Raw genomic sequence first — 9,682 nt, forward strand, 5'->3', positions numbered from 1 at the left:
CATATTGGCTATTGTCCAACTCCTTTGATAGCTCAAATCATATCTTATAAGCACAGATTTTGAGAAAGTACATCCTCTAGTGATGAAAAAAAAAATCCCCTCTTTTATACCTGTTCTGAAAACAGACTGCCCTCAGTGGAGGATGCCAAACACATCAGAGGAGTTACTATACTATAAATGGATTTTTCTGCACTCTCATTTCCCTTCTCACTCAGATCCCCACAGCCCTACATCCAAGGGCAAACAAATGTTTTTCTGGCATTGGGATCAGGGATTTTAGAACTTATTTTATGAAACCATTAGTGCTTCACCAAAAAAACGAAAGAAAGGGTGTTAGAGACATGGGCATTTGGCAGGAGAAAGGCACTTGGGATTAACAAACATGAATAGGGATAGGGTGGTAAATTATTACCCGTATCTGGGGAAGGACTTCAGCTATTATTTGGATTAGGTTCCATTTGTATAGTTGACAATTCTTTGATGAACAAAAAATTGGTTTCTTTGGAATTATTTTTGCCTTAATTTCTTTCCATCTTTGGTGTTTCTACTCATTTACATGATTACAATTTATCATCCCTCTTTTACACATCTGATTTTCTAAAGGTCGCCTGGCAAGTCAGGGATGACATTGGGCATATTCTCTTGGGCGGCTTCTAATCATTGCACTTCCTCCCTGGTGCTTTGGGTGTCTGGCACATTTGTAATTGACAGAAGGATAACAATGCAGTCTGGCTGGTGTCCAAGGCCACCCTCATATGGGACTGGATGGTGTGAAGGTGACTAAATTGTCTATATGTATCCCTTTGCCCTCAGGAAGACAAGCTGAGAGAGCGGGAAGATAAAAATCCCAAATAAAGAAATTATCTCATTGGATCATTGTTTGTTTCTTTAATGAAAAAAAAACCTCACACATTTAGTTAACCATGAAGCCAGAGAAACAAACTGCAAATAGCAATAGAAATGTGAATGCTACTTAATCCTTCTCTAGCTATCTTTAGAAATGCCCAACTTGGAGGCACCTGGGTGGCTCAGTCAGCTGAACATCTGACTCTTGATTTCAGCTCAGGCCATGGTCTCATGGCTTATGGGTTCGAGCCCCACATTGGGCTCTGTGCTAACCGTGCAGAGCCTGCTTAGGATTTTCTCCTTACTCCTCCCCGGCTTGAGTGTGTTTGTATGCATGTGCATGCACTCTCAAACCCTCTTTGAAAATAAATAAATAAACTTAAAAAAAGAAAAAAAAAGAAATGTCCAGCCTGCTTCTGTCTATGCCACTCTATTCTTTCACCAGAGCTGGTGCACAGAGAGAGAACTCTACTTGCAGGTAAAGGCTGTGGGCAGGTACAGAGGTTTCTGAGTGGCGTTTAACCAGGCTGATTGACATGAGTGTGCCTGTCTCTGCAATGATCTAGGGATGCCAAAGTGGAGAGGATTTCACCTGTCACATCAGTGATTAGAGTGGGGGGAAAAAAGTATCAACCATCCTCTCCCTTTAAAATGTGGATAAAATAAGAAAGGTGATACCTCTTCAGCACTAAGTGTCAGCCAAGTAATTTACTAACAGACACAGAAGATACTGAAATTGTTTTTGTGCATCCTTTGACAATCTTCTATTGGCTTCCTAAGAGACATAAGACTTTTTGTTTAATACTAAGGATTCTTGTTGTTTTATATAATGTCAATATGTTATGATAATGATGATGAAAGAATGTTTATTCAGCTTCTGAAATAGTTAATTATAAACAGATAACTACATAGTATAGATTTTAAAAATTAGAATATTTTTTATTTGCTGAAAGTTTGGGTAAAAGATAAGTATACAAAAACCTGTTTAATTATACTTTGAAATTTGGTTGATTATATGTTATATATAATATTATAGCATATATATATAATATATAGTATATAATATTCACACAGTCTTTCAAACTAGCAAAGAACTTTTATATTCTAACTATTTTCCAATTCTCCACCTGTCCTGGAATGCATGCCTGTCTGAATGCTCTTTGCCATGTGGCCCTGGGTGGCTCTGATTTGGGCCATGAGGCTTGCTTTGGCCAATAGAATGAGGCTAGGGTACACATATGCATAATCTGTGCTTAGACGTCGGGATGCCTCATGGGTTATTGCTTCTGCCCTTGGACTTCAGTTACCACCGTGCAGGGGACATTCCTAGAGGAGCCTGTTGGTTCCAGGAGATGGATGCAGGACAGCGGAGCGTAAGTCCTATAAAACTCTCCCAGCCAAGCCAAAACTAAGCAGAAACCTCCTCTGACCAACAACTGCACAAACTGCAATAGTAAAGAAGTGCTTCTTTAAGCCCCTGAATTTGGGCATGATGCGCTACGCAGCCATAGCTAAGTGATTCTGCAGCATGTAAGGCTGGAGTGTTGTGCCGTTTACGGTGTCCTAAACTCAATACACAGATCACAAATGGTTAAATGGTTTACTCAAAATCACTTGTTCTTCTGCATTCCACTGGGCTTTAAATGTGTCTCTTGATCTCAAGCCCCCATGTTCTTTTACTGTGAGAAGCCCTTCTAGAAACTGAGCATGACTGTTTTTGAAGTGTATTAAACCTCAGGGAGGACATCTATTATTGTGACCCAGCCCCTCTGCTGGGCAGCCATCTTGCCCCGGAGTGGAGTAAAGCCATGTGGTCTATACTGTGAAGAGCACCATTTCCACATCCACCTTTCCATGTACGGTGCCCTTTCTCTGTGACACATGCATGTCTAGTTCTGAGCATACGATACAGGAGTTGATTGGAACACTTAATTTTGAAAATGGCTGAAAAAAGAAGTGAGTCTTGGTACAGTGGCAAACACTTTAAACTTCCCCTCCGTTTCCCAAATTTAACACTTTCCTGAGCTGTGATTAAGAGCTGTTAAGCTTGAAGGGATGAAGACAGCTTGGCCTTCTGGTTTGTAAATCCGTCCTCACCACCTGGGGTTTGGAAAGTCCCACACAGCTGGAAACATTAATTAAGTCTGCCCTTATAAGAAATTCCTCAAGAACTCTCTCCCAATGCCACATGTAAAGTTTCTAAAAGGAATGACCGAAGATACAGAGTTGAGGCAAGCTTAGACAACCTATATTCATAAAAGCAAGAAAAATTTCCTGCAGTAGAGCACTGGAAACACATGTGTCCAAGCTCTAGCTGGACTTCATTTATGTTTAACAGAGCAGGAGGGATTGCTGTTTAATTTGTTACTTCATGGGGCGCCTGGGTGGCTCTGTCGGGTAAGCCTCCGACTTCGGCTCAGATCAGATCTCACGCTCGTGGGTTCGAGCCCCGCATCAGGCTCTGTGCTGACAGCTAGCTCAGAGCCTGGAGCCTGCTTCCAGTTCTGTGTCTCCTTCTCTCTCTGCCCCTGCCCCTCTCATGCTCTGTCTCTCTCTGTATCAAAAATAAATAAAACATTTAAAAAATTTTTTTTCAATTTGTTACTTCATTTAATTTTTTAAAATTTTATTTTCCGGCGGAGCTGCCTGGTTGGCTCATTCGGTTAAGCGTACCACTCTTGATTTCAGCTCCGGTCATGATCTCATGGTTTGTGGGATCAAGCCCCTCATTGAGCTCTGTGCTGACAGCATGGAACCTGCTTGGGATCCTGTCTCTCCCCCTCTCTCTCTCCTTACCCCCTCCCCTCAAAATAAATAAACTTAAAAAATATTTATTATCTGGGGGCACTTATAAGGGAGACTCTTATTTATTCCCTGCTGAGGTCTCTGAGGATACATTTAGAGGCAGAAATCAGCAGTGCTACTTTGGCATCTTGTAACATATTTTGCAGATTCAGCTAATTCAGCAGGCCCCATGGAAGGCTTTTAATAATTGGGCTTCCGAAGTTGTGTGCACTGACAGGTAATATTCATGCACATAAATTTGACAATAACAATCTTATTGCTCTCACAGTTTAACAACCACCTACATGCTGAGGGCTCTTAACTTTTTAATTCTAGCAGAGACCTCTTCTGGAGGTGTCAGACTTCTAATTCAGCTGCCTTTGGCCATCTGCAGAGAATGCCCCAAGGCGCCGCAAAATTAACGTAGGCAATCTAACTGTATCTTACCCTCCTACTTACTACCTTTTCTTCCTGGCTTTTCAGCCCCAGTTAATGGCCTCATCACCCAGCCAGGCACCTAAGTTATTGTTCCAAGTATCATGGTGGATTCATTCTATTTTTACACTCTTCACTCGCTTACGGGCACAAAGCCCTGTCTATTTTACCTTATAAGCATCTCTGAAATCTGTCATTTATAATTCCTAGCTTTCCAACATTTCTCAAAAGAAATATTGCATCTTTAGTCTTACACTAGCTCAAATCTCTCTTTAAGGAAATGAAAGCGACCAGGTGGCTCTCACAACTGAACAGCTTCCAATATTCTATATTCTAAAATTCAAGTTCCTTACCATGATCTTATAGGGCTTGGGTGATGTGGTCACTGCCTTTCTGTCAAGCCTCATCTGAATACAGTGCGTACTGGAAGCTGACCGAGTTCCTATCCCAGCTTTGCTGCTCACTGGTATGTAACCTTGGGCAAGTTTCTCCACACCTTTTAGCTTCAGTTTCCTCTCCTGTAAAAGGAGATTATAATACTATTTATATTAAAAGGTTGTTATGAGCATGAAAGGAGTTAATACAGTAAATAACTTAGGATACTACTTGATTCACAATAAGCTCTCGGTAACTATCTCTCAGACCCCAACTTTATACCTTAGGCATGAGTCATTTGCTCATACCTTCATTCATTCATTGAATTATAATTTATTGAGTAGTTATCCAATCAAAGGTGACTTTAAGCCATATGGTTCTCTGACTTCAAGGACCTTGTGGGAAGATGGCATGGGCAGATGGATGAACCCATAATCAGGGTCATTTCATTAGAGAAGAGCATGTGTGTCATGAAGAAAAGACTAGAGAATATGTGAACATACGTGAGGACCACTAATGCAGTGTGGAGGAGGCATTTCACATATCCTCTCCTCTGGGAAATTGGTGAGAGAGATCTCTCTTCTTTTTTATAAAGCCACTAATCCCATCACCCTCATGACTTCATCCAACCTAATTATCAAAGGGACCGTCTCCAACTATCACCACATTGGGGGGATAGCATATGAATTTGGGGGGGGGGGACAACACAATTCACTCCATAGCACCTGGCTAACCTCCCCCAGAAATCTAACCTTAACTTACTACATATGCATTTTCTTTTCTACTCTTCCTTTTGGAATAAAAGTGACTTGGAACGCAAGCCCTGCACCTTTTGGCTCTGTGACCCCAGGTCAGATACACTTATAGACACATTGTAAGTGTGCAACAAATATTTGTTGAGCCAAACAGGGGTGCTCATACAAGGTGGTGGTGGTGTTGGCAAAATTGCTTTATCTGAGGCTAAACTCCATAATATCTGTTAAAGTGGATGCCTTAGAAAATGCATTATAGTCTTTAAATGACTTTGAGCAAATCATTCCCTGCTCCCACACTGAGCTTCGGTTTTCTCAGCTGTAAGAATTAGCATCTTTGAGTGAACAACCAAAGAAAGTCCTTTCCATGTCTCTGATTCTGGGATAGGACCGTCTGGACACCCTTATTTGTCCTCTTGGAATCAGTGTCCTTTTTCCTTTTGGCTTTCATGAAACTTCCCCATCTGTTCCCCCAGATTTTCTTCCCACTTTTGTCACCTCCCCTTCTCAGTCTCCTTCACTGGTTTCTTTGCAGGCTCCTCAGGAGGGCGAACTAAGGCCAGAGGCCAAATCTGCCCAGGCTCCACGCTCCTGCAGAGAGCAGTACTGGAACGCAGCCACACCCATTCACGGACTATGGTCTCTGACTGCTTCCAAATTACAACAGCGGAGTGGAATACTCATGACAGAGACAGTCTGACCGGCAAAGCCTAAAATATTTGCTATCGGGTCCATCACAAAACGAGTTTACCAACACAAGAGGTTTCACCCTGTCCCATGGCTTTGATTATTATCTACATTCTAATGATTCATAAGTTTCTGTCACCAAATGTAACTTTTCTCCTGAGCTTCACATTCATATGTGCAACTGCTTACTCCGTGTTGCTACGTGATCTTTAAAAGGCATCTCAGAATAAGGTTGCACAGAAGATGATGACTCTGGGGCCAGGCCTTGACTTTGAATCCTGCTTTTACTAAGTACACCCTCCTGTGTGGCCTCTGCAAGTTATTAACCATTCTCTGCCTTACATTTCTAACGTGTTCGATGGGGATGATGATCATAGTAAATCGCATAATGTGATGTTGACTGTATTTATCAACATACGGAGAGCACTTAGGACACTGGTTGTGGACTCAGACTTTGGTGGTTATCACTGACCCTCAGACTCCACATAGAGCATATCAGCAAGTTCTCTCAAGTCTGTCCTTAATCTATATGTGACTCAGCATCTTCATTGTTCCTATTCTACACTAAGCACTATGATTTATCACCTAAATTCCAGAAGCTCCTGATTATTCTTTGTGTCCTTTTTGCATCCTTTCTATGTTACCTAGTTCTCTATCCAGCAGCAGAGTAATCTTTTAGAAATATAATTTTATCACATCACTTCATTGCACAGTATCATCTAATATCTTCGCAACACGCTGGGGATAAAACCCGAACTCCTTACCATTGAACTACCAAGTCCTACATGTTCTGTTGCTGACTTCCCTCTGAACATTCCCCTTCATTATTCTCTTCCCCTCACCCTGTCTTTTTTGGCCCTCCTCAAGCATGGAAAGCCGGCTTGTGCCTCAGAGCCTTTAGACTTGATGTTCCTCTGCCTAGACTGCTTTTCCTCTAGATATTCTCAAAGCTCATTCCCTTAGTTAAGTCAAGTCTCTGCCTAAATGTCACATCATCAGAGTATCCTTCCCTGCTTTCTCCATTTAAAATCTACCTTCGTTCTGGGTATCTGGGTGGCTTAGTCAGTTAAGCACCTGACTTTGGTTCAGGTCATGATCTCATGGTTTGTGAGTCTGAGCCCTGCATTGGGCTCTCTGCTGTCGGCAGGGAGCCATCTTTGGATCCGGATCCTCTATCTCCTTCTCTTTCTGCCCCTCCTCATGTATATGATCTCCCAAGAGGAGACTGATTTTGTTTCTTGGTCACTATTGTATTTTTGGTGGCTAGATGAGTATATGTCTTTTTGTATACAACCCATAAATATGTGTCATGTGAATGATAAATCACTCTCCTCTCTAACAAATGAGACCAACTCAGGACCAAGGTTTATACGTCTATTAATACCTGATGGAGATTTTTACCATCCTGCCACAATAGAGAAACCTGAAAACTTATATAACATGATAAGAAAAGAACAAACAATTTTATACCACCTGCCCTGACAACTATTTTCTCTGAAAATATTGTTTCAGATCCTAGACAAAGTTTTAAGCTTTAATCAGTGCTAGATCTACTCTGAATACTTTTTGTTTTGTCTATCTCCGTCTATTTTTTTATTGTGTGCACTGTATTGTGCTGCAATTGGGACTATATTGTGACAATAGAAAGTCTTTGTTTGTGTGTTTAAGGAATTCTCCCCCGAATGTCTTGCAGTTCAAAATGAGAATTACAATGTAAAAAGGTCTAACTTGCCCTAGTACAACCAATTTTTAGACATGCCTCTAATCCTTCTTTCATCTCATCCTGCCATTTCTGACATATGTGGGGAATCAAATGGAAAATAAGATTTCTCAAGGCTCAGATCAGAGCCCATGAACAAACTGTGATTCGGCCTCAGGAGGACCTGACTCATTTTGAATGTTTGTGAAAAACTGTTGCAACGGTTCTATAAGAGGAACATTTTCTTTTGGAAATAAGCCCAACCCCTAGGTTTGTATTTTAACCATGATAATTCTTTCTCCTTGGACTTCACTAGTAACACACTGTTATGAAAAAAGAGGCCAATACAATTTTGTGAAAATAAGAATAAAATATCTCTAGAATGTCACCTCCCAAAGAAGGCCAGTTAACATTTTGTGTATTTTTTTATACTATTGTTTCTCTGCACACATAAAATACACGTTTTTCATCATTTAAGACCCAATGTGGGGCACCTCGTGGCTCAGTTGGTTAAGCACCTGACTGTTGATTTCAGCTTAGGTCATGATCTCATAGTTCGTGGGTTCGAGCCCCATGCTGTCAGTGCTTGGGATTCTCTCCCTCTCTCTCTGCCCCTCCCCCACTCACACGCACCTCCCCCCATCTCAAAATAAGTAAGTCAATGTTAAAAGAAGACCAAAATGTTATCCAAATAGAATCATGTTACATTTACTGTTTAGTAAACTACTTCCTAAATATTTCCTAGGACGTGACATATTCTTAGACAACATAATTCTATTATCTGCAGAAGGTTTTGTTGTGTGGCTGTATAATAATCAAGTTGTATGTTATAGAACTAGGTTGTTTCAGTCCTTCTTGCCATGTTGCTTTACTTCTTTGAGGACGCTACCACTCCCTTAATTCTGGAGACATGTCAGTCATTGTCCATTGCCCATCCCTGGCTACAGTAACCTTGGCTTAACCAATACTTTATCTCCTGGGAAAAGCAATTTGCCTAATATCGAGAACATAACTCACACAGATACAATAAGGGCCCTTCCAGGGAATGGCATGTAGATGTTAGGAATGAGTTGGAGGGAAAGGGAAACTCTTCCTTTGCCTTCGTGTTGCTTGGTCATAATAATACAAGCCAGGAGCTTCCAGAAGCTCTCTTCTAAGATCTCTTGGGAGAAACGCATCTGTGATTAGGGAGAGAGGATACGGCAACAGTGGAGATTGTTTGAGAAGTTAAAGAAGAGAAAACGAGCCCTCAGTTTTGGAATCGAGTTATGCCTAAAGCTGTAACAGTCCTGGATTTCATCCTTCCATGAGCCAATATATTCTTTTACATTTTATTATTATTATTATTATTATTATTATTATTATTATTTTCAGTTAAACTAGTTTGGGCAGAGTTTCTCATACTACCTAAGTAATAATGCTAATACTATAATCTACCTTTTCCATGAACAAATGAGAATCTCTTCATATCACTGTATGGAGTTATTATTTTGAAACACAATTTGATGCACAATATCTGCTTAACTTGATAACGATGTCCTTCAAGAAACCTGGGAAATACATAGTTCATGAGCTATGTTATTTTTTATGCTGGCTTTTCAACCCGGAATAGGTTGTCCTCCTCCAGACCACTCTTCAAGAGCTGGTTTCATTCCTTCAAATGCACACAGCACGTGGTAAATGTACAATAGAACCATGATGAGTAGATTACTCGATGACTGAATTTACTGCGTGAGGAGCCCCAAAATGCACCCGGAAGTGCTTCGATTTCCTCAGGTTATGCTCAAACGCTATGTGAAACACTTTGGAATGCACACTGTTCTCTTTGGTCCTTCAATTTTATATGGTTGTAAAAAACTGCACTGTGTTTGTTCCAATTTTTCAACATGAAATGTAAGCTGAACTTTAAAAAACATGAATTGTGCTCCCCGGGAAGGACCTATAAAGCCCCACTGAGATTTAAACACAGATGATGGACCTATTTGCTGGATTTTGGGGTTTGAATTCTAGGTGTCTGCAGAAGTTCTGACAGTTTGACAAAAGTATAATTTGAAGGAGTTAGAAAGCTTTTTGACCTACAAGATCATATTTAAGGTCATAAATA

Source organism: Suricata suricatta, chromosome 12 (assembly GCF_006229205.1).
Source record: "Suricata suricatta isolate VVHF042 chromosome 12, meerkat_22Aug2017_6uvM2_HiC, whole genome shotgun sequence".
NCBI lineage: Eukaryota > Metazoa > Chordata > Mammalia > Carnivora > Herpestidae > Suricata > Suricata suricatta.